Consider the following 25,059-nt stretch of genomic DNA (forward strand, 5'->3'; position numbering starts at 1 on the left):
TCTTTCCATCTCGCCAGAGAGCACGCCTCTTTTCAGCTTTCGCTCCTAAAACCTGCTCAAATGCACCGGCCTCTGTCTCACGGGCTGGTACCGCACTCCCCGGCTGACCCGGCCAGTGTCCGAGTTCTCATCAGCGCTTAGCTGAGGCCTGCGGGAGCTGCTGAGGAACTCCTGAGAACTGCTCCAAAGGGACAGAGCACAGCAGTTGGGAAGCGACAAAAGGCAGAGGAAGATTAGGGACTCGGTGAGACCAACGGTAAACAGACAGACAGACAGACAGAGGTCCCCCCTGCCACTCCCAATCTCAGAGCTCAGCCCGTGCTCAGGGTGGGTGGCTGGGGGATAAGCCCTTCACGCAGCCCCCGGGCGCCAGCCTCCTCCAGACATCACTGGGCGCCCCTTCCGGGGGTGTCCCACTCTGCGGACCGCTCCGGAGGCCGGGTTAGCCAGGCCGGCCTGCAGCTGGACTCTTCCCACCGAGCCCCGGCTCCTTCCCTTCATAAAACTTCAGACAACACAATCCCTCTGTCCAAAACACTATCGGATGCTGCCCCGTGGCCTGAAGTCCCGCCAGCACCTGCTTCGGGGTTTGGGGAGAAGACCCGGGCACCGGGAGCAGCCTTGCCTGGGACTCACAGCCTGTGCGGGTGTCTGACCTGGATGATAGCTGCTCCCTCCCCACCTGGCGCCTGCCCACCAGGCGGGGACCCAGCTCACGCCTTCACTGTGGCAGGCACACCGCGTGGTGAGGAAACCTCGGCCCGGAGACCGGAGACTCTGGGTCCCAGCCCAGGAGAGGGGGATCCCGAGTGGAATCCAGGCGGTCTCTACAAGCGCCCACACACGCCTGCACACGCCCAACACTCGCTTATGCAAACACACGTGTTCCCTCCCGCAGGCTCGCATCATCACATGCACCTCACACATCCACACACACACGCACGGGTCTCACCACACGTTCCACGCCAGACCCCACGTGTGCCCTGCGTGCCAGCCGCCCCTTCTGTCTGAGTCCCCTCGGAACCCCGTCCTCTCCAGGCTGTGGCGGGGACCCCAGCTCAGGACGCCGAGGATGCCATCGATGAGCACTGGCCAAAGGGCAGAGCTGGGCTGCCTGGGATCAGAACCCACATTTCAGGACAGCTGAACAGCGGGTCCCCTCTCGAAAGGCGGGGGGCACCCTGTAAGCCGAATCTGGGTCCCACCATCCATCCCAGAATTCTGAGAAACGTCTAGAGAACAGTCTCTTGCTAGTCACTGCTGCTAATGTGATTTTATGCCTAGAAGTCTCTGGAAAATCTCAGGACAGATATTCCAAAGGCCCTTCCCCTTCTCCAAGCACGTTCTGGAGAGGGACTCTGGGCCCTTTTGAGGCAGAGCCCCTGAGCCCATCAGGGTGGGGCTGCCCTTGTTCCCCCGATGGCACCGTGCCCTCAGTTACTCCCTGGGGACCACTCGCCAGCCCCCAGCCCTGCATTCACTCGCTCAACTCACGCTTCCCGGGACAGCCAGGAACGCGGAAACGCGGGGGAAAGGGGGATGGTAGCTGTGACCCCACTGCACTGAGCGACATACCACCATCCAGTGGGCAGCCCCCGCCCTCCCCGCTCCAGACCTCACCCTTCCTGCCCACCTTCTGGAGGCCGCGGTCACTCCCCGGCACTCCTAGAACGTCACACGTCCACCTTCTCTGGAAAACGTCAGCACAGCTCTGCCCCAGGACGCAGCTCCCGTCAGGAAGCAACCTGCCGAGGTGCTGGTCCGTGAGGCTCCCTGCACACACGTGCCCACACGTGCACAGGCTCGCGTGCACGCGTGCCCACACGTGCACATGCACGCACACACGTGCATAGCCCCACGTGTGCACACGCTCACATGCACACTCACACGGACACTGCAGCATTCGGAAAGCCTGAGGTGTAGACCAGGCTCCCCCAGCAGGCTGTGGCTGCAGCAGGCCCCGCCCGGGCCCAGCCCCTCAGGGACACACGGGGCTCCGGTCCATCCGTGCACAGGGTCCCGTCAGCACTGGTCCCTATGGAGTCTGTGCTCATTGTGGAGGTTGGACAATCTCCCTGTCACTCGTGGGGATGGAGAAGGAAGGGAAAATGGGTTTCGAGGGAAACCATCTGAAATGACTGAAACACAAATACCTCTGGGTCAGGTGCCACGTTGCTGAAAGCACTTTGTTCTCCAAGGCCGGGCCCAGAGAGCCCTCAGCCCTCCTCAGAATCGTCACAAACGCTGTGCTGAGGAACGACCCCAGGCCCCCCGGGTAAGGTGGCCCCGGCAGATGTGCCCCCCCCATCGTGTGCAGAGTGGTCCCTCGGTCACTCCCCCACCCATTCATCCTCATGCCCTAGAGGGGGAGGGATCAGACGAGACGCTGAGGGGTGCACAGGCAGGGGTGCGTCTAGGCCAACATCCCCTCACCCACCCCCCAGCGGTGACCTGGCCTTTCCTCCCTCTGCCCACCGCTCGGGGTATCACAGAGGCATTTCCGTGCAATCTGAGAAGTTTCGTGGTGCCTCGGCGCTGCCCAATCAGAACTCGGGAGCACAGCCTCCTCTGGCCTGCCCAGCCCCCCACCCAGAGCAGCCCGGGGGCCCTGTTTCCAGGGTCCCAGCCTCCTTCCTGGCGGGGACTTGGCCAGCTTCCCTGCAGCTCCTCAGCCCAGATTAGAGAGCAGAGGTCCAGGTCTTAAGGGCACTCGCCCCATCGCCTCGGGGCTGAAGTGGACCACCCACCCACCCACCCTGTGTGCCCTGCCCGGGGTTCCCAGCCGCTCCCGACAAGGAGCACGGAGGCCGTGTCCTCAGTTACTTCACGGGGAGCTCAGGAAACAAACCAGCCCCTAATCACACACCCCCACAGCAAGCACGTGCAGACGGGTGGGCCCCCGTGGAGCCCAGAGCAGCCTGGGACCCCGTGGGCCCCGTGTAGCCCCTTCCTCGCCCTCAAGGGTCTGTGGTCTCCCTTCGGGTTTCACTTATGAGAACAGCCGGCAAAGGGCCGTCCAGCTGACCATGGGCTGCCCAGCAACATCTAAAGCCTTCCTGGGCTCCTATGACCTTGGGTGACTCTCTAGTCATCCCCTGGTAACCCGGGCACTGGTGTCGGTGGGGACAGTGGCACCTGAGAGGCCAGCCCCTTGGAAGCCATCGCAGGGGCTCCCTGCACGCAGTGACTCCGTGCTGGGCAGGCCCCTGGTGGGACCCTGGCCGAGAAGCCACCTCGCGTGGGGCCTGAGGCTAAAGGTCCCTCTGCCCTGAGGACTGGCCCTCCCCCGCAGGAGCTGAGCTCTGTCCCGGGCCCTCCAGCCAAGTTTGGCCACGAGGGTTCCAGGAGTCTGAGCATCTACCTGGCCCTGGAGGACCCTGAGGGCACTGCTCCAAGGAGTGGCCTCGATGTCCATAGACCCATGCGTGGGCTCGCCACTGCCTGCCACCAGCCAGCTGGGCTCAAAACTCAGAAGCAGGCAGCAGCTCGGCGCCCAGGTGGGATGGCCTCTGGGGAAGCCTGAGATGCATCTGAGAAGACGCATGCATTGATCTAAGCCCCTGGAGGACCCTCTGACCACATACAGGTGCCCAGAAGGGAGAAAGCCCACGGCTGCCCAGAGGGCCGTCCTCAGAGGACCCACGGCAAGTCCTGCCCGTGCAAGGAGCCCTGGGCCCCCAGCACCCAGTTCAGGAACGACTGGGATCCAGGAATTCCTGGTGAGCTGGGAATTCACCAGGTCCAGGACCAAAAGCCAATGACAGCACAAATGCTGTTGTGGTCTCCATCTGGCAAACTCTTACACATCCCTCAAGACCCCATTCCCTATGCTTGCTGTCCTGCGGCTCCCAGACAGGGCTCGCTGTTCTTGCCTTGGATCCTGCCTTGGTGACGACGCCCCACTCCTCGATGGTGTGGTAGTTTCTGTTCTTTGTTAACCTGGTGTCCACCTGTACTCACATGTCATGCTGTGTCCTGACTTAAGGCAAGTTCTCCTGCGTGGGTGGGTTCCTCCTCCCACCCAGCCCTCCCCGTGCCTGCAGAACTGTCTCTGGTGGCTGAAAACTCCCCTGGAGGACATCAGATTTCTGTCTGAAGGCTCCTGGATACTATCCAGCACAACAAGGGTAATTTAAATTATAGAAGAGAATTCTGGACCCAGAGGAGACATGCGGGTGGCACTGGTAATAACAAGGAGGTTTTCTCTTTCTTGGGAATGAACTGGCCAAAACTCCTGTAGATGCCTTGTGGGTGCCAGGTGGCCCCTAGCAAAGCTTTGGGTGGATTCCCGATGCCCCTTCTCCCCTCACGCCCTCACTCCTCCCACGCCACCTTCCTGAAAGGCCCCCCTCTCTCCTCCACCCACGACACACACAGCGGCTCGTGGCCCAAACCAGCGAACCCTTCACTCCTGTTAACTCACCCCAGGGCTCGCCAGGTGCACGGGTGCATGTGCGTCTATAGGTGTGTGTTTGTGTCTCTCTGATGGGCGTGTGATTACGTCTCTGTGTGCGTGCATGTGCATGTCTGTGTACACACATGTGTGCACATGTCTTGGGTCTGTGCCCACATGTGCCCACTCACTCCCGTGCACACAACCGTCTCTGGGTTCCTGGACGCCAGGGAGGCTGCAGGAAAGTCCCGCCAAGCCGGGGTTTGCCGGCCACGCCCTGGGGTCTACACTACCCAGGGACGGGGGTTAGGACTTGCTAACTTGTTAGCCAATGTTTGCACATTCTCGTTGGAATGACATCCCGAAGCCGCAAATGTCTAAGTCGCTCCCTCAAACGCCTGCCTCGGCCTCCCCACGGGCACCCAGGCGCTGGCCTCATCAGACAGGTCTCTCTGGCTCAGGATCACTCCCCCTACAAGCACTGGAGGGGGGCGGCAAGGGGCCGGCCACCCCTTCCGAGAGGACCCAGCACCCAAAACTTCCAGAAGGTTCTGCCCTCCTGCTGCTGGGAGACCCGCCAGCCTCCGGCACTGTGCACTGTGCCAGGGTTTGTTCTGTCTTGGCCCTTCTGGTTTGGATTCCTGAATAATGTGGTCTTTTATTTTCATTTTTTCAAAAGCACAAAACACCCACATGTGAGCAGAGCAAGTCCGAGGAACAGAGCGGAGAGCGTGTCCAGGGCTGAGGCTTCGGGCTGCGCGCTCAGAGGACGGCCTTGTGTGCCCGGGTCTCAGGGATGCTGCCGCTGGGGCCTCAGCCGTCCTGGGCCCACGGCGGGGTCTCTCCCGGGCCCCTCCGGGTGGTCTGCCTGCGGCTGCCCACACATAACCCAAAGGCTGGCCCTGATTCCTCTGTTCAGCCCATCCCTCAGCCCATCCCCGCCCCCATGCTCCCCAGGCCAGCAGTGTCCTGCAGGGACCCCTCCTCAGGTCGCCCAGGGTCACCTCTCCTGCTCCTCCCTCGAGGACCAGACACTAGAGACCATTCAAGACGCGTGGGCCTGTGAGGAGCTGGCCAGCCCAGGCAGGTGTCCTCGGCCTCCAAGGAGCAGGCCTGGGAAACCACAGTCCCAGCATCCAATGCTGGGGACAGCCCCCAGGGAGGCAGCACGTCCAGTAAAGACCCGTACATTGTGGGGACTTCCCTGGTGGCGCAGTGGTTAAGAATCCGCCTGCCAGTGCAGGGGACACGGGTTCGAGCCCTAGTCTGGGAAGACCCCACATGCCACGGAGCAACTAAGCCTGTGCTCCACAACTACTGAGCCCGCATGCCACAACTACTGAAGCCCATGCGCCTAGAGCCTGTGCTCCGCAACAAGAGAAGCCACTGCAATGAGAAGCCCGCGCACCACAACGAAGAGTAGCCCCTGCTCACCGCAACTAGAGAAAGCCCACATGCAGCAACGAAGACCCAACGCGGCCAAAAATAAATAAATAAAGTTTTAAAAATTAAAAAGAAAAAGACCCGTACATTGTGGACACGTTTACAGCCCTTCCAGAATGGAACACACCTTCTCATCTTTCTGTTTATAACTGTCCAACGTGTCCAAACATTCTGCCCCAACCCTGTGTTTCATGGTGACTTTTTTGAGCCACAGTGATAAAGGCCACAGCTCTTGAGATGCCCATTGAAGGCCCTGCTGCTGGGCCTGCTGACGACAAGCTCTATGCCGACCACTGGCCAGGTTCCTGCGCTGGCTGGGCCTCTCCTTGTGGCCACTGCCCGCCCTCAGGTTGCTGTGAAGATTAAGTGGCATGAGGTGGCCGGGCAGCCGGGGCTACAGGTCAAGGCCCACGGGTGCCTCCCCTCCCCTTGGGTGTCGGTCACCCGAGGACCCGCCTGGCCACACCGCCAGTGAGAGCCGAGCACACAGACATGAGGACCGTGGGCAGCGGGGACGTTGCGACACCGTCTAATCTTTAACCACCAGGCTGTCCAGCCCTCCCCCTCCGCCCTCAGGTGTCCTTTAACCCACTTCGTCCCAGTGTGGAGAGTGGAGACCCGGGTTCAGGTCGCCAGGTGCACCCCCTCAGCTGAGTCCCCAGCTCCCGCGAGGGCTGAGGCCCCGCTGCCTGGGCAGAGCGGGCAGGGGAGGTGCTGCCTGGTGGGAAGGAGGCTGTCCCAGCCCAGACCCAGATTCCTCCACGGTAACAGCGGAGCCCACGGGAACCCTCTGGTTCCCAGATCAACACCAAGCGTCACCCCACACTCAGCTGGGTGCGCTGTTCCCACAACCCCACCACTGGTCTGGGGTGACAGAACACAGGGGACCCTCCGGCCCCCACGGAGCCGGCCCTTGGGGAGGCAAGCGTGGCAGGTGGAGACCCCCGGCTGGAGGGGTCGGCAGTGGAGGTGAAAGGTGGCTGGGAGCAGAGATTCTCAAGACGTCGACACATCTCGGGGAAAAGGCACCTCCCCGGGGCCACCCAACGACCGCGAGACACCCGCGCCCTCCCACCTCCCGAGGGAGGGCCACGCGGAGCACACGCGGTTGCCTGTCCAGGGTGCACACCCGAAGCCTTAATCCAAACACGAGGAAACAGCTGGACAAGTCAGACAGGGCGCTCCACGGGACAGCGGCCGGACTCTCCAAAAGCGCCCACGTCAGGAAAGATGAGGAGGAAGGGGCGGCTCTAAACTCAAAGGCAGAGGAGCCACGGCCGCCAAGTGCCACGTGGTTCCTCGATGCTCCCAGGGCCACCGGGCAGAGACAGGGGCCAGTTCCTAAAGGACGTTACTGGGACCCGGAGGACCCTTGAATGTGGCCTGCACGATAGAGGACAGGCGGACAGGGGGCACACGTGCAAGAGCAGGACTCGGGTCAGGATGCAGTGCTCATGTCCCCAAGGAGCGTGTGCACCTGCCCGGGGATGTGAGTGTGGACGCACACGTGGACACGGTGTGCGGGTGTGCACGCCCCTGGGTACAGACAGGGACAGACCTGGAGACCAAGGGCAACCGCGCTGAAGGAAGTACGTGAGCAAACCCCACACTGTCCTTCCGACTTTTCTGCAGGTTTGAAATGTTCCAATGAGAGAAGTTCATGCAGAAAGTAAAGCTCTCCTCCTGTGTCCGCCTGGAACACTCTCTCCACCAGCTTTGTCTCTGGAAAGGCAGGTGACGCAGCAGAGGGTAGTAAGAACTGCTTTCCAGGCACGTCCCGTCCCCGGGGCCACACGTGGGTGTTATCCCTGCCGAGCCTTCAAAAGCCCCTGGCAGGTCGCCACACAGCTGGGAGTGGCTCCCGCCTTCCCTGAGCGCCCAGCGGGCAGCAAAGTCGCCGATTTCTCTTACTTGGCGTCATTTAGGTTCACTTTCACAAAACAAAGATCTAAACGTGTTTCTCTCAGTCAGGTTTTAGACTCTACAAGAATAATCCAAGCTACACCCCAAGGCAAAGCAGATACGTTTACAGGCTCTAAAAACTCCTTTAAGAACCAAGGGGTTATTCTACTTTGTTCTTCTTTTTTCAAGAGTATTATTCTGGGTGCCTTGAAATTCCATATGGATATTAGGATCGGTTTGCCAATTCCTACAAAGACATCAGCTGGGATCGGGTAGGAGCTGTACTGGCCGGAGGTTGTTTGCGGGAGTGATACCGTCTTAACGATGTTAAGTCTTCCAATTCGTGAACATGGGATGTTTTTCCTTAATTTCTCTCTATGTTGTTTTTTTAAGTTTTCAGAGTATACATTTTGCACTTCTTTGTTAAATTTATTCCTAAATATTTTACTCTTTTTGATGCTTTTGTAAATGGAATTTTTTCTCGATTTCATTTTTGGATTGTTCATTGCAAGTTGTCGAGAAATACAATTGGTTTTTTTATATTGATCTCGTATCCTACAACCTTGCTGAATTTATTTGTTAGTTCTAACAGTTTTTTAGCAGATTCCTTAGGACTTTACGTATATAAGATCACGTCATCTGTGAACAGAGTACAACACTGAATAGAAGTGGTGAGAGGGGGTGTCCTTGTCTTGTCCCCAATCTTCGGGGGAGCGTCCAGCCTCTCACCAGTAAGTTCGATGTTACGTATGGGTTTTTCGAGATGCCTTTTATTGGCTCGAGGAAGTTCCCTTCTTTTCCTAGTTTTTTTAATGTTCTTATCACGAAAGGGTGTTGGATTCTCTCTAATGCCTTTTCTGTGTCTATTGAGATGATCATGTGATTTTTATTTTTTATTCTGTTGATTTGATGTATTGCATTAATTTTCAGACATTAAACCAAACTTGCATTCGTGGGATAAAGCCCACTGGGTCATGATGTATAATTCTTCTTCTATGTGGCTGAATTTGGTTTGCTAGTATTTTAAGGATTTTTGTATTGTAAGAAACGTTGGCCTGTAGTTTTTTGTGTTTGTGATATCTGTATGGTTTTGGTATCCAGGTAATACTGGCCTCATAAAATGAGCTGGGAAATGTTCCCCCCTCTCTTATCGTTTGAAAGAGTTTGTGAAGAACTGGTTTTAATTCTTCTTTAAATGTTTGGTAAAATTCAGCAGTGAAGCTGGTCTTTTCTTTATGGGAAGTTTTGGGATTACTAATTCAATCTCTTCATTTGTTATAGATATATTCAAATAGTCTATTTCTTATTGAATTTCAGTAGTTTGTGTCTTTCTAGGAATTTGTTCATTTCATCTAAGTTATATAATTTGTTAAAATACAGTTGTTCACAGTATTGGGTTAGAACATTGTGTAGGGTTAGAACAAAACTGGAGGAATCACGTTTCCCTACTTCAAACCTTTTATAATGCTAAGTAACCAAGACAGCACGGTACTGGAACAAAGACAGGCAGATAGATGAGTGAAACAGAATTGAGAGCTCTGAAATAAACTCACACATCTATGGTCAACTGACTTTTGACAAGGTTGCCAAAACTATTCAGTGGGGAAAGAATAGTATTTTCAACAAATGTTGCTGGGACAACTGGACAGCCACAGGCAAAAGAATGCAGTTAAACCCTTACCTCACACGATATACAAAAATTAGCTTAAAATGGATCAAAGACCTAAATATAAGAACTAAAACTATAAAACTCTTAGTAGAAAACATAGAATAAATCTTCATGACCTAGGATTTGGCAAAGGATTCTTAGATATGACACCAAAAGTCTGAGCAACAAGAGAAAAAAAATAGATAAACTGGACTTCATCAAAATTGAAAACTTTTGTGCTTCAAAGGACACAAGAAAGTGAAAAGACAACCCACAGAATGGAAGAAAATATCTGCAAATCACATACCTAACAAGAGATGTGTATCTAGAATATAAAAAGAACTCCTACAACCCAACAATAGGAAGACAATCCATTTTTTTTAAATTGGCAAAGAATCTGAATAGACATTTCTCCACTGAAGACATACAAATGGGGACTTCCCTGGCGGTCCAGTGGTTAAGACTTCACCTTCCAATGCGGGGGGTGCAGGTTCGATCCCTGGTCGGGAAGCTAAGATCCCACATGCCTCGAGGCCAAAAAACCAAAACAAAAAACAGAAGCAATACTGTAACAAGTTCAGTAAAGACTTTAAAAGTAGTCCACACCCAAAAAAAAAGACATACAAATGGCCAACAGGAACATGAAAAGATGCTTAATAACACCAGTCATCTGGGAAATGCAAATGGAAACCACAATGAGATACACTTCACACCCACTAAGATGGCTAGAATCAAAAACGTAATCACGAGTGCTGGCAAGATGTGGGGAAATCACAGCCCTCATCCTCTCTTGGCCGGAGTGTAAGATGTGGCAGACGCTTTGGAAAATAGTCTGGCAGTTCCTTGAATGATTAGGCAGAGTTACCTTATGCCCCAGAAATTCCACTCTAGATACATACCAAGAGAAATCAAAGCATACGGCCACACAAAATCTTGTACACGAATGTTTACAACAGCACTCTTCACTTCAGCCAAAAGGTGGAACAATACAAGTGTTCCCCAGCTGGCGAACAGATACACAAGGGGGTCCATCCACACTTTGGAGTGTGACTCAACCACCAAAAGGAGTGAGGTCCTGACACACGCCACAACATGGATGAAGCTTGAACACATGACGTTCAAGTGAAAGAAGTCACACACAGAAGGTCACATACAGGTGATTCCATTTACATGAAATAGACAGAATAGGGAAATCTATAGAAAGTAGATTAGTGATTGGTTAGGGCTGGAAGTGGTAACAGCTAAAAGGTTTCTTTTTATTTTTACTGAAGTATAGTTGATGTGTAATATCATATAAGTTACAGGTGTACAATACAGTGATTCACAGTTTTAAAGGTTATACTCCATTTAGAGTTACAAACTATTGGCTATACCCCTGTGTTGTACAATATATCCTTACGGCTTATTTTATATCTAATAGTTTGTACCTCTTAATTCTCTATCCCTATCTTGCCCCTCCTCCCTTCCCTCTCCCCACTGGTGACCACTACTTTGTTCTCTACATCTGTGGGTCTGCTTCTTTTATTGTTATATTCACTAGTTTGTCACATTTTTTAAATCCCACATATAAGTGATATCACACAGTATTTGTCTTTCTCTGTCTGACTTATTTCACTCAGCATAACGCCCTCCAAGTCCATCCACGTTGTTGCACGTGGCAAAATTAAAGGCTTCTTTCTGAAGTGATAGAGATGTTCTAAAATTGACTGTGGTGATGGTTGCACACATCTTTGAACATGCTAAAAACTGCTGAATCGTGCACTTTAAGTTCGTGAATTTATGGCATGTGAATTATGGCTAAATAAAGCTGTTTAAAAAAAGAACGAAGGGAGACTGTGTCACCTTTTTCAAACCACACAACCTTAAACGCTACTTAATTTGCATTTATTTGATTGTTCCTGAGATTGAGGTTTTGAATATATCAATGAAAATATCTCTTTCCTTTATAAATTCCTATGAACTTTTACTCATTTTCTAAGGGAGTATTTGCCATTTTTTAAAAAACCAGGGATATGGGCACTGGTCATCTTTGCTGCTAGTGTTGTTTTTCAAGCTTATCACAAAGCCTCTTTCACAAAACCCAGGTTCTTACTTTTAAGGAGATTGAGGTTCCCCTCCCACTCTTTCTGTGCTCCGGGGCCTCTCTGGGCCTGGATGCCCGGCTCATCCACAGAGCTGCCCGTGCTCAGCTCCGCGGGCTCGCGGCTGACGCTCACAGGGCGCCCTCTCTGCACAAGGCACGCCGGACCACACTCCTGCCCTGGTAGGCGTCAACCTCACTACCATCCTCCATCACATCAGGAGCCCAGGGAAGGAAAGGAGGTGGGCCGGTCCCCAGCGGGGGCGGCGAGCAAAGACCCTCCGGCTCGGGGCCCAAAGTGTAGCCACAACCCTAATTCTTCACCTCGTGGGACATCCTGCCTTCCTTCATTCAACACACACACACTGAGCTCCTACTGTGTGCCCAGCCCTGCTCTGGGCGCTGAAGATGGGTCAGCCTCAGGGCAGGAAGAGTCCACCGCAAAGGGAACATGAAGGAACAGAACCAGCGGGGAGAGCAAGGGACACACGGGGTGAGCGCCCAGACCAGGACGCGGGGCAGAGGGAGGGCGCCTCTCGGAAGATGATAAACACAGCAGCGTCCCCGAAGCCCCCGGGGAAGCGGGTTCCCCGCACGCGGACACCAAAGTCCTGGGCAGTGACGTGGCCTTCCCCGTGGAAAGGCCACACACCTGCTTGGCACCCAGGAGGGGACAGGCAGCCCCTGATGGCCAGCGGGGAGGACGGTCAGCTTTCCAGGAGTCTTGAGGCCAACCAAAGCCGACGTCACCGTGAGACCTGGGTCCTTTAGCAGCTGCAGAGTCCTCTAGTGTCTGCAGCTTCAGTGTCGTGTCCGTGACACATAGGACGGGGCACAAGGGGGCCAGCGTTTCAAATGAAGGCTCTTCACCCAGGAAATTAATATTTGACTAGTGTTTCCACCAAGCGTCCCAGCGACTCGGAGCCGCAGAGCGTCACGTCACTGCTCCATTCTTCAGTGACACGTCCCCACCACCCCCTCATAGAGGCACAGGGCAGCCCCAACCCCCCGTGACCTTCTAGAACCCATGAGAACACGCTGGGGGGGCAGGAGGCCCCGGCCAGGGGCTCCCAGCATCTCGAGGGCCCCCCAACACCTGGGAGCTGGGCTCCTGCAGGCACGGGCCAAGGGGGGAGCAGAGAGGACGCAAAGGACCCGAGGGGACCTTTAAAGCAGCGAGCAGCCCGATTAGTTTTTAAGGGCCTGGCGGCTGCTCATTAACTAGATTTCTCACGGAAGGCTGGAGGGCAGGCTCCCGCGGCCAGCTTCCCACGGGGAGGGGCGGGGAGGCGGTGGCCTGCTTGGCCCCCACCTGTGCCCACCCTGGTTAGGGCCACGCTCCCTGCAGGTGCCACGCTCTGGGACTCACGGCCCGGCCAGTCAAGGCGGGAGCCCGACGCCCCGGGGGCTGCACAGCTGCCCTACCGATTTCGCGTCCACAAGCACTTCCTCGATGGCGGGACCCTCACTCATCTCACAGAGCCGTGCCCTCGGGGAAGAGGGCCCAGGCGTGCTCGTCCACCGGAGGGTCGGCCAAGACGCTGCTGCCCGATGCAGGAGGACCCCAAACCACAGAGGAGGTGTAGGGGGCCAGGGAGGAGGGCCGAGGACCCGGCCAGGCTGGAGGGTGCCAGGCAAGGACGGGGCATCCCCGCGGTGACCGTGACAACATAAACAGGGTGCAGCACGGCCGCGGGTTACCTGATCCTTGCTCTTGGCATACGTTTTTGAAAATTATGAACACAAAACTCACAGACAATGAAGAATAAGGAGAAAGAGGAAGGTGCAGGGACTGGGAAAGCTGACGGTTTGCTTCACGTGGGCACCGTGCGGTCGAGTGTGTGGGCAGTGTCCAGTGGCGTCCAGACTCAGGGTGGTGGCCCAAGGTGGCCGGGCTGGGTGCCTGGGCAGGACCGGCCCACGCGAGGGCACTGCACGGATTTATTTTAAGGACAGGGGTGGGCGCGCCTCTGTGGGACGGCTCCTGTGTTCTGGTGCTACACGTGCGCTGGGCCCTCCCCTGCCTGGACTGTCCTCCGGGTCAGCCCTGGCTTAGCCATCTCCCACCCAGACCCTGTTGTTTTAGCCACTACAGTGTGTGGTTATTTGTGATGACCACCCCAGGAGACCCCCAGGGTGGGAACAGTGGGGGCGGGCAAGGGACGGGGGTCAGCAAGCCCACCCAGAGCACCACGGCTTTCCCCTGCGGTCAGGCTGCCGCCCTGTGACCTGCCTGCCCACAGCGCTGGTCCCACATCCGTGGTGGAAACGGTCCCTGGTCGGGCGCCTGTGCACTGGGTCACGATCACCCACAGGACGCCAAGGCCCTCGGGGGGCAGAGCGAAGGCTGGGGGTCACCACTGCCTGCTCTGTCCCCTCCCCAGGTGAACCCTCGGCTGGGCTGTAGACGAGGACGTGGTCTGGTTACAGCCGCCTATGCAGGCTGCCCAGGCCCCTGGCGAAGGTTGAGGCGCCACAGTGGCCTCTCCCAGAGGCGGCCTCTGGTCACCGTCCATCTGTGTCGCAAGAACGTGACCTCACCTACAGGGGCCTCAGCTGTCCCCTGGGGTCAAGGCAATAGGGTCGCCTTGCTCTGGCCTCAGGTGGGGAAGCAGAGAGAGCACGTGCCCAGCTGCCCGTTGGGCTCCAGGTCCCGCCAGGGAGGGCTCCATGCAGCTAAGACCCCAGCGGGAGAGTCGGCCCTGGTTGGAGTACGGGGACCCCATGCCGCCCCTTGCACGGGCCACCCACTCAGGGGTCCACTCCACGGGCTGAGAAGCCAAAGGGAGGGACATCGCAGCCCCTGACCCCCATGGATTTGGATCCTTTGCTAACCCCCTCCCCCCGCCCGCCCTGCCCCACCATCGAATGGCACTTGCTTGGAGGATGCAATCAAGTCCACCCAGGATCCAGAAAACGTCACTGGTAAGTTGGTGCCAGAACAGTTACGAAACAGACAGCTGGTTTGGGCCATGATCTCCTTCTCTGCCGCCTGAGATGTGCCAAGAACCAGGGGCAGGAGACCCGCCAGCCCACCCGCGGGCCCTGCTTCCTGCCCTTTCAGGGCCGCCGGCGACATGGACGGGTGGAAGGATCAGGTCGGGGCTCCACTCTCACAGGCAGGCGTCCAGACACCGTGGTCCACCAGGCTCCCACTCTCCCTTCTGGCTGAACTCATAGCTGGAGCCTGTAAATCCCTCTCAGGCTCATTCGTACTGAGCATCCTTCAAACTCCAGGCTCTGTGCAGATAAACTGCCTCCCAAGCCCTTAGTTGAGCTCCCCCTGTGCGTCCAGGACTGTCCCGTGCTCTGCTGTCAACAGGCTTTGTGCGTGGAAGACGCCCCAGGTCCTGCGAGCGCAGGGCTGTCATGAGGGGGACCGGCCACTGGGGGGAGCCACGGACCCAGGGATGGGAGACCCGGTGGTGATGGAACCAAAAAGTTCACTTTGTGGGGTCCTTTCAAAGAATAAAAGTATCGTACATGCTGTGATGCACAAAGGCCCAGGAAGCAGCCACTCCCGCCCACAGCTCGGTGACACCCACTCCTCTGTCCCCACCCTCGGACCCCCGGTGACTCTGAACCTTGGGACCCTCTAGGCCAGCCTGAGGGGACCCAGCTCCAGCCGGCTCACCGGCCCACCGGGAGGCACAGGCGCTGGGTCCAGGTGGGTCTCGTCTGGTCTGGCTGCTCTAATGCTGCTAAACTGACGTCCTGACAGGAAGTGCTTCCCAAAAATGGGGTCATGGGGTCAAAGACGCAAGCTCCCAGAATGTAGGTAACAGAGAGGGTCGAGACCTTCCGATGAAGACACGGGATCCACATGCCCCCCCCGGCACTGCCAACCCTGCAGTGGGGATGGCGTGTTTCGTGTTTCCTCCACGCAGGGTGCAGGCAGGAGATGAACGTATTCTGCACGTGGGCCAGAGGGCGGGGCAGACAGACTCAGAATCACCAAGACACGCACATGCTGTTCCCGGGGTCCGTGAACACTGCAGGGAATTCAGGTGCCGGTGGATTAAGGCTGCTGGTCAGCTGACCTTAAAATAAAGAGATGATCCTGGATTATCTGGACAGGCCCATTGGACTCACAAGGGTCCTTAAGTAGGGAAGAGGGAGGCGGACGAGCCACAACCAAAGAGATGGCATCACGAGAAAGACTGAACTGGTGTCACTGGCTTTGAAGGCGGAGGGGCCCAGAGAGCCAAGGACGCGGGCACCTCTAGAAGCCGGAAAAGGCAGGAAACGGATTCTCCCCTGGAGCCTCGGGAAGGATCAGCCCTGCCCACATCTTGATTTTAACCTAACGAGACCCATGTCAGACTTCTGGTCTCCAGAGCTCTGAGAGAATAATCTGTGTAGTTTTAAGGCACTGACTTTGTCATCATTGGTCACAGCGGCCGCTGGACCCTCATCCGCTCTGCATCTCCTGCCTGCTCTGAGGTGGGCCCTTCACCTGCGACCAGCAGCACCTGCATCTCCACGTTCGGGGGTCCCTCCTCCATCCAGCCCTGTTCTTCCACGTTTGGGGTGCGGGTTGCCGGCCCCCTTTGTTATGGGGCACAGGCTTCCTTCTGACTAGCTTCCCCCGCCCCCACACTGTGATGCCACCGACCTTGTCTTGAATGACAGCCTGACGTTTGCAGTTTCCTTCTTAACATGGGGACCTTCAGACCATTGCTTCTCAGCCCGCCGGCCAGGACCCGCTTCCCCCAACCTGTCACGGCCAATACTTTATAAAATACAGTAAAAATGTCACAGTGATGCAAGATGACACAAGCGTTTCCACACGGGGACTGTCGCTTTCTGTGCTCAGTGCCCTCACCCCAAACTGCCCGGGAGCCCTGGGTCACCACGTACGGAGGCATCTGAGTCGTTTTTTTCCAGCTGCAGGGACAGACCTGCCCATGCAGGTCAGCAAGCAAACCGCCGCTTCTAGAGAATAACCACTGAGGCGCGCTGCGCGGGGCCAGCGGAAGGCCAAGCACAGAGGGGCCGCGGTCAGGCTCAAGCCCCGCGGCCCTCCCCACCTCTCCTGGGGAAGAGCTGCCCCCAAGCCAGACACACCAGCCCTACAGTAGAGCAGAGCCCTAGGCTGGGGCTGGCGGAGCCGTGAGAAGCTGGAGGAGGGAAAGGAGGGGTTTGCTGAAAGGGCAGGATGGACCGCCGGCGCACCCACTCCCACGGCTGCCGCACCCGTGAGCCGGCTCTGGGAGTCCCCACCCGGGGCGTGTGCGTGTGCATCTGTGTGTGTGTGCGTGTGTGAGACACACACATCCCACCTCCAGAACTCGGGCAGCTAGGCTGGCCCAAACCTGGGAGGGGACAGTCCTTCTCGGCCTGGAGCTGCTGGGGATGGACGCTCGGGGACACACCATCAGCTCTAACGGCCGCTTCCTGGCTGCAGCCTGGGCGTGGGCTGCGTCCAACAAAGGCGACCTTGTCCCCTAATTAACAGCCTCTCTTGTTCCAGAGGAAAGTTGAAAATGGGTATTCCATTAAGCTTTAAAATCACGAGAAATGTGGTCTGCAGGAAGTTATAAAAGTGAAAGTTGATTCATCTGAAAATGGTTTGTTTCACTGGGGCGCCAGGCACAGCCCCCTTCACAGCCCACCCTCCGTCACGTGGGCCGTTCCCCCTCCACGCGGCTGGATGGAGTCCAGGACGGAGTGCGGCTGCTTCCGTGCCGCCTTCCACTGGAGGATGAAGGGGCCCCCTCTTCCTGAGAGGTCGCTTCTCAAACCAGGTCCCCACCCACGTGGCCCAAGGAAATCAATGAAAGGTTAAAATCAGTGTCACCAACAAGATGACAGAGTACATGGGAGCACTGCAGGTCAGATTGGAGATGAATTCCCTCTGAAAACGTTCCTTCTCAGAAGACGTTGTTTGCAAGGCCCCCGAATCATCCTGGCTTTACAGGGCATCCCCAGGAGGAGAGCCGGGGCCCCAGTACGTCCCACGCTGGCCCTCGACCAGGCCACCCGTCCCGCTCCTCCCACGAGAAGGGCTGCCAGGAGGGGCTCCTATGGGTGATGGAAGGGAAGTGTGTTCACAGAAGTTCCGATTCACACCCACACGCCCACGCGAGGGGACCACGTGTCGTCATGACCCCCACGGAGCCCCAGCCCTGGGCCACACCCGACCCCTTGGCCCCGTGGGAACCTCCTCAGTGGTGTCAGCCCCCCTCGTCTGCCCCAGCGAGGGGGCCATGCTCCCCACCGTGCCCCCAGCAGACCCCGCCCCCTGCAGATCCCACAGATGTCCCTCCCTGAGCCGGCCTGTCTGTCCCATGGCCATGGATCTGGGCAGGGCTTCAGGGCTCGCCCCGTACCCGCCGGACACTCAGGCCATGCTGGGCTCCCTCTGCCAGGATGGGGAGCACCCTGGACCCCAGTGCTCACCAAGCACAGGGCTGCCATTTCTGGATGGTTCTGTGGCCACAGTTGAGCGCCAGACGCTGGGCCTCCACACCCGCCCTGACCGCCTGCCCTCAGACCAAACCACTCCCTCTGGGGGCCAGGGTGGGGGGCCCACAGCACCGAGGAGGTGTGTCCCCTCCTGTCCCCCTCCTGCCCCACCCTGCTCCCTGGGACCCTCACCTGCGCCTGCACCCCCCGCAGGGGCCTCACCCCACCCCCACTTTCTCATGGCCCCCACCTGGGTGTGCACGAGCTCCTCTCCCACCTCGTGCCATCAGGGAAGGGGGCAGGGCTGCAGACACAGAGAGCAGGGCAGCGGGCGCGCCAGAGACAGGGCCCACCGAGCGTGTTCCTAGAAAGCCATGGGGGTCAGACACTGCCTCCCCAATTTACCCCCTAACCCACGCCCTGACAGGGTTCCCACGCCTGGGTTCTTCTTAAACTACAGCCTGTCTGTGTAACGCAGACCGCAGCGCTCCCATCTGCCTAGAACAGGCTATTCAAAGGCCCTGGGGTCGCTCCACACCCAGAGCCATCCCAGCACCACCCAACGAAGATGGGCGTCCGCAGGAAGCCGGGCTCCAGCGGCTGCGACCCTCCAGGAGCCCTGGCCGGAATGAGGGGTAGCCTCCGGACCCTGCAGGACGCCCCCTATCTCCGCCCCAGCTGCCAGCCTGCCCCCGCAGACACACCCCAAACCACCTGCACTGACAACCCCTTGGTAGAAAGGAGGCTGAGGAAGAAGATCCGAGTTGCAAATCCATCTGCTGCGGCCTCTGGGGCCCCGTCGCGGTGCGGGCCGAGCAGGACAGACAGATCCTCCCACCTGGACGTGTCACCCTCGACCTGGGGTCAGACGGTCTCTGAGCTGAGAGCAGCGGTTTCAGGAGCCCCCGCACCTGTGCCCACGTGGGGGCACCTGCGTCCTGCTCCCCGAGGCCGGGGTCAAAGGGCAGAAAGGCTGCTGCACCCCCCGCCGGGGGGCCACGCCCCCTGGGTCCCCGTGCACGCGACCGTGGGGCTGGGGCTCCTGGAGAGGCCGGAGCCCGTCCCCTAGCCGCCCACTTCTCAGCGCCCGCACGACAGCCTCCCAGCCCCTTCGCGGCCGGAGGTGCAGGGCAGGCACGCGGCCGGTCGCCGTGTCAAGAAACATCCAGAGAATGGGACCTGCTGGGGCCCCTCAGAGGTTCCCCCAGACCTGCTCCCCGACGAGCAGGACAAGCTCCCCTCTTCCCAGGACCTGTGAGGAGGCCACGGAGGCCTTGGGGAAGGGGCCCCCTCACAGGTCCTGGGAAGAGGTCTGTGAACCCGAATCCAGCCCCGAAGACCGCCAAGGCCGGGGCACGTCTGGGCCGTCCGAGGCCCTCCCAGCGCCCGGAGCAGCCCAGCCCGGGAGTGCCCAGGGGGGCGTCCACTGAGTCTCCCTCTCCCTCGGGAACCGGACGGCCCCATCTGCACACCTGGCGAGTAGTGACAACCTAGTACCGTAAAGTCTGTTCACAATGTACCGATTAAAAATGAAGCACTTGTTAAATTGTAAAAGATTGAACCAAACGTTCCGTCTCATCAGCCAGACTTCCTACCGACGTCTGAACAAACTCAACATGTTTCTGTCTCCGTGTTCTTCTACAAGACTCAGAGGGTCAAAAGAAATCAAACATTAAAAAGAGTCTGTGACCCCTTTCAAAACGAAACCGCTGTTGTTATTTTCTTTGGCTACGCCGTTAAGTCAAGTTTCAAAGAGGATTAACATCTGTGCAAGCTGCTGTTTTTCTTTAGAACCTTTCTGGCGTTTTCTCACGCGGTCATTACAGGAAGGGGGCCGGGGTGCCCTGTAGGGGGCGTTTCTCGGGGGCCCTCAACGGCACATTTGACATCACTCTGGAAGTCGGGCGGGCAGTCAAGGGGTCAGTCTGATTTGTGCAGCTTCCGTCCACGGAGAGGTGAGCAAGCCTCGGACAGAAGGAAACGAGACCGCGCCCTCCCCAGGGGCACCTCAAGTGGGTCCCACGTCACGTCTTCACAGCGCGGAGCCACCAGGGGTGTGAGGGAGGGGTCCTGCCCTGGGTGACCTGCTCCAGGCCCTTCAAGGAGCGTGAGGCACAGGAGCCTGCAGACGGGTGCAGCAGAACCTCCGGGGCTGCCTCGGGGGAGCCCACCCTGGGGAGCCCATGGGCAGGCTGGTCCTTGGCCAAGAACACGAGAGGCACCTCTGGGGATCGCTCCCTCCGTCCCTGGGGTTCCTCCCCGGGGTCCCAGGGTCAGGTTCGCCTGCCCATCCCCAGGGCTCCAGGCCCTGCAGGATGCCCTCCCACCCCAAGGCCGAGTCCCTCAGCACAGGGGCCTAGAAGCAGGCACCTGGGCCCTTGGTAGGCATTTGCTCCATTTAAACCTGACAGCAACTTGACTGGACCAAGTCTTCAAAGACAAGAAGGGTGGGGTCCCCGAGGTTTTCCATTAACGCCTCCTGACAGGGACCCACAGGGCCAGCCGAGCACCACTTGGGCGGCCCTCCCTTCTCACCTTCCTCCAAGGTCCACCTCTGTCCACCTCGGGCCTCGTCCAGCCCCGCCGGCTGCCTGGCCCTTATCAGCCTCTGCATTAGTCCTGGGCCTGCGTCCAAAACTGTATCAAGTAACAGACACTGAGAGCTCAGAGAGCGGCCGGGGGGCTCCCCGAGACCTCGGGGAGAATTCTGTTGGGTTCAGAAGCGTACCCAGCACACCTACGGGGGCCTTGAGAACACTGCCATCCTCTGGGGGCGGCAGGGACCCCCATCAGGTCCAGCCCCCTGCCCCACTCTGGGCCATCAGGGCCTGGCTTCCCCCCGGCCCCCGCGGCCGCTGAGTGGGGGGGTCCGGGGGGGGGAGCAATGCGAGGCGGGGCTGCACGCGGTCCCTGCACACAGCAGGCGCTCACTGGAGGTGCCTGGAGATGCCCCCCGCCCTCGGCCCCCGCGAGAGCTCTGCTCTGTCTCAGGTCGCTTCCCAGGCTGCCTGACAGCCCAGATAAGCTGCTGTGCGTGGAATGTGACCTCCCCGGGGACGTCAGGCCCCAGCCTGGCAAAGAAACCACCTGGAAGACAAATGGCAACAGTCCCCGCAGGTCACAGCCAGTGGAGCCGGCAGCCGTGGCCTCCCCACTCGTTTGTGTCGGTCCCTTCCGATCCCCTGCCACGGTGCCTGCTCTGCCAGGCAGGCCCGCCGTGCAGGGCGCCTGGGTTAGGGTGACTGCCGCAGAGCCTGGTGGCCCCAGCTTCCCGGCTGGCCAGTCCCCGCTGCCCTGACGGCCTGCGCCATGGAAGGCCCAGGCCTGGGGCCTCTGCCAGAAGGGTCTGTGGCCCTAAAAGTTCTCTCCGTGTGGCCTCTGCCTAGACATGAAAGCAAATTCACCCGCCGCACACGAGGCCTGAGGCCCGGACCAGCCGCCTGCACATTCCTAGGCTTCCATCTGCCTTGGAACCGGACGCAGGGTCACCGGGAGCGACCCCCGAGCCTGCCCTGCACAGGCCCAGCCCCCTTCTGCAGCTCCCACAGGCCAGGTGGGGCAGGAGCCTGGGGCAGCCCACCTGGAACCCCCTCCCAGGCACCCAGGCAGGTGGCTGAGGCCCCCAGAGCGGTGGGGAGGCCCCCCCAATTCCTGCCACTTTAATCGCTTCAAGCCGCCTGCCCTAAGGGGGGGGCAAAGTGACTGGAGCTGAGGAGGGACCTTCCACCGCTCGGACTACAGCCGGGAGCCCCCGCGGAGGGTCCTCGAACGTGGAGGGATGCAACCGGGACCGCCTGGGCGCACATCCCCACTTCACGGTCACGACGCTCCCCGGCCCCCAGCATCAGTGTAGAAGCCTCAAGCAGGGCAGCAGGAGCCCTTGCGGGGGACAGGGGGCGGCCGTCAGGGGGGATCAGAGGCAGCCACCCGGGGAGCCAGGCCCAGATGCGGATGGGCCCCAGGGAGGTGGAGAGGGGGCGCCGGCAGCCCAGGTCCCATAGCGGCGGTCACGGTCATGCAGCTCACAAGGGATGCTGAGACAGTGCCTTCGAGACGCTGGGGATGGGGAGCCAGACACCCAGCAGTGTATCTGGCTGCACAGAAGGACCCCCGACACAGACAGCGACCGGCGCCCAAGAGGCACTGCGCTCCCCGCCCCACCTGCCCCCTTCCTCCTCTCAGGGGCTTCGTCACGGCTATGGGGCCTGGCTGCCTGCTCGTAGCCTGTTCATCGGCTCAGAGCTTAAGCTGGAAGACGCCGTCTCCAGCCCCACCAGGGACCACGGGCGGGGGGACCCGGCACTGAGGCCCCGGACGCAGCTCCAGCCACGCTGCGCACACAGGTGGATGAACGAGTGGACGGAGGATCGTGAAGGAAGACACCCCTGGGCCAGCCACGCGTGCCGGCAGGAAGCCTCCACCTAACCTGCTCTGCCGCCCCCCGCGGCGACCATCGTTCCACCTGCCCGCGCCTTGCGAGCCCCGCGCTGGTGAGCAGAGAACACCCCTCCATCCTTGAGGGTGCTCAGGAGGCCGCCGCCGGGGTGCTGTGCACACACGTTCTCTTGCGGGACTCGCAAGAGAAGGACCCTCAGACACAACCTGGGTGCTTTTAGGGAAAGCCAGTCGCGAGTCCAGAGTCCCAAGTCCAGAGACAGTTCAGATACACAAGAAAATGTCTTAAAAGTGAAAGGACCTACACCGGAGTATCATTTAGCCATTAAAACAAAACAAACAAACAGAAAACCCCACAAAGCACTGACACTCTACAACGTGGATGAGTCTGCAAACATGATGCTCAGCGAGAGAAGCCAGACGCAAAAGGACGAACACTGTAGGATTCCATCCACGTGAAATGTCAAGAGAAGGCGAATCCAGAGACAGGAAGCAGATAAGGGGGAGCCAGGCGCTGGACGGGGAGAGTGACCGCCAGGGGGTACGGGGTTTCCACGGCAAGAATGTTCTCCAACTGCAGGGCCAACGGTTGTATGACATGGTGAATGTACTAAATGTCTCCAAATTGTTCACTTTAAATGGTTAGTTTTAATGTTATGTGAATAAATAAATAAAAGTTAAAAAAAGTTAAGGAATCCAGTTGGTCCCCAGCCTAAAGAAGAGACAGCATATGACACCCGTGTCGTGAAGTCTCCTGATCTCAAGTCCCGGCCCTGGCCACGCCCAGCCGGTCACCGCCTGCACCCGGTGGGTGAGGGTGGCCCACCTCCCACAGTCTCCTCAGCCCCTGTCCGGGGAGGCCACCCCATCACGCAGCACATCCACGGCCCCCAGCCGCGCTCACCCACATGCTCCTGAAGCCCTGAGGGGCACCGCGCGGTGAGATGCACCCTCAGAGCTCCTGGGGGGACCAGAGGGGGCATTCAGAAGGGCTGCGTGAGGGAGGTGGTGTGGGCACATCCGCCCACCTCGGCTCCGACCCAGGAGCCCTGGGATCCTCTGGCTCCCGGGACGACGGCAGGAAGCAGCCTTCGCCACAGAGGGGCCAGAACCCCTGGGGGCCCCCGGGGCCTTGAGTCACTACGCCTCTTTGCTCAGCCGTGAGCTCATCGCCCAGGTGCCAGCCTGCACCCCGAGGCCGTGCCCTCTCTGCTTCCCCGTCAGCCCTGGGGTGCCCGGCCCCGAGCCCCGAGCTGAGCGCAGACAAGCCAGGGCCCACGTGTCTGGAGGCGGAAATCAGAACCCAGATCCTAGCGGGACTCGGGCCACTCAGACCCCACCGTCCAGCAAAGGGGCCAGTGCAACGTGGTTAGCACGTGGGCAGCTCCACCCGGACATGCCCGGCTCAGCCGGCGGGGTCCCGACACGCAAGCAGGCAGGTGAGATCACGCTGGGTGGGGGCAGGGCAAGCTGGGGCCTGCCCAGAGGGTGCGGCGCCCTCACCAAGCAGCGTCCCAGCGGCACGGGCGCAGTGGGCTCTGGGCTCTGACTGCGGCAGAGGCCAGGGGAGCCAGGTGCCTTGGGCTGCCGTGAGCGAGGGGCACCTGCCTCCTGGGGTCCAGCCCAGAAGGCGCGGGCGGGAGGGGGCTCTGGGCCCCGAGTCTCTGGGAACGTGTGCATACATGGGAAGGAGAGGGACGGGGACGGGGACGGCGGGCGGGGGGTGGGGGACATTCTGAAGTGAAAGCTCCAGTGAGATGGAAGCAGACGGGAGGAAACATCAAGACGACAAGCTTGGCCATTCCCCACTCGGGGCACCACATGGTCACACAGCATCCAGGAGGTTCAGCAGACCCGGCCCTACGAATGCTCCATCCAGAGAAGCCTAGTTTAACACACACACGTGTGCACACATGCACTTGCACACACACACCCCCCCATGCACCTGCGCTCACACACATGCACACATGCACACCCATGCACCTGCATGCACACATGCACACGCATACATGCACACACTCACGGTCTTTAAAAAGAGGTCTCATGAAGCAAGGGGCGCTCTCTTTCTCAGGGACTGTCTGGCAGCAGGACGGGAGACGCCCGCTTGCTCGGGAACACCTGTGTTCAGACACCATCACACCCTCCTACCTCTGCTCAGCCCCGAGCTCCCTGCACGGCCCTCGGCAGCTCCTTCCACCACCAGGGACTGTGGGTGAGACTCTGCAACTCCCAGGGTCTGGGGTCCTCCCCCCGCAGCCAGCAGCCCTGGGGCCACTGGCCACGGTGAGGAGGCGGGCAGAGAGTCGGCCTGAGCAGCGCATGTCTGCCAGGGGACAGGACAAGCCAGGGAAGAAGACAATGGAACCCACAAATCCGCAGCCTAGCCTTAAATCCAGGGATGCCGGAGTTATCACCCAAGGGACATCACCTCTGTGGCCAGCAGACAGGCAGGGGCTCCCATGCGGCTCACCAGGGCCCGGAGCCCTGGCTGCTGCAGAAACAGCCCTGGTTTCAGACACACCTCCACTCGGGACTGTTCGTGGAGGCATGTGGGCCCCTGAAATCCAGCAGGGAACACGCCGGGCCCCGTGCACAGTCGGTGCACAGAAAAGGCGGGAAGGGCGCGCCCTCCAGGCCGAGCCCCCCCCCCGCCCCCGCCATCTCAGACGCTGACCCCCACGGCCGGGGACCCCGCGGGCCATCCGGCTGTGGATGCCTCTGCCCGGACACCCCTACCCTAAAGGCTGCAGACAGCCCTGAGCCCAAGCCGCAGGGCCCTCGCCGGCTGCC

General features: G+C 59.1%; 1 protein-coding gene across 2 annotated transcripts in view; it reads right to left on the reverse strand.

Annotated features, from left to right (window-relative positions):
• COL18A1 (collagen type XVIII alpha 1 chain) overlaps nucleotides 1–25,059 on the reverse strand; it is a 92,696-nt gene that overhangs the window by 49,197 nt on the left and 18,440 nt on the right. The window lies entirely within an intron of this gene.

Source organism: Eubalaena glacialis, chromosome 6, assembly GCF_028564815.1.
Source record: "Eubalaena glacialis isolate mEubGla1 chromosome 6, mEubGla1.1.hap2.+ XY, whole genome shotgun sequence".
Lineage (NCBI taxonomy): Eukaryota > Metazoa > Chordata > Mammalia > Artiodactyla > Balaenidae > Eubalaena > Eubalaena glacialis.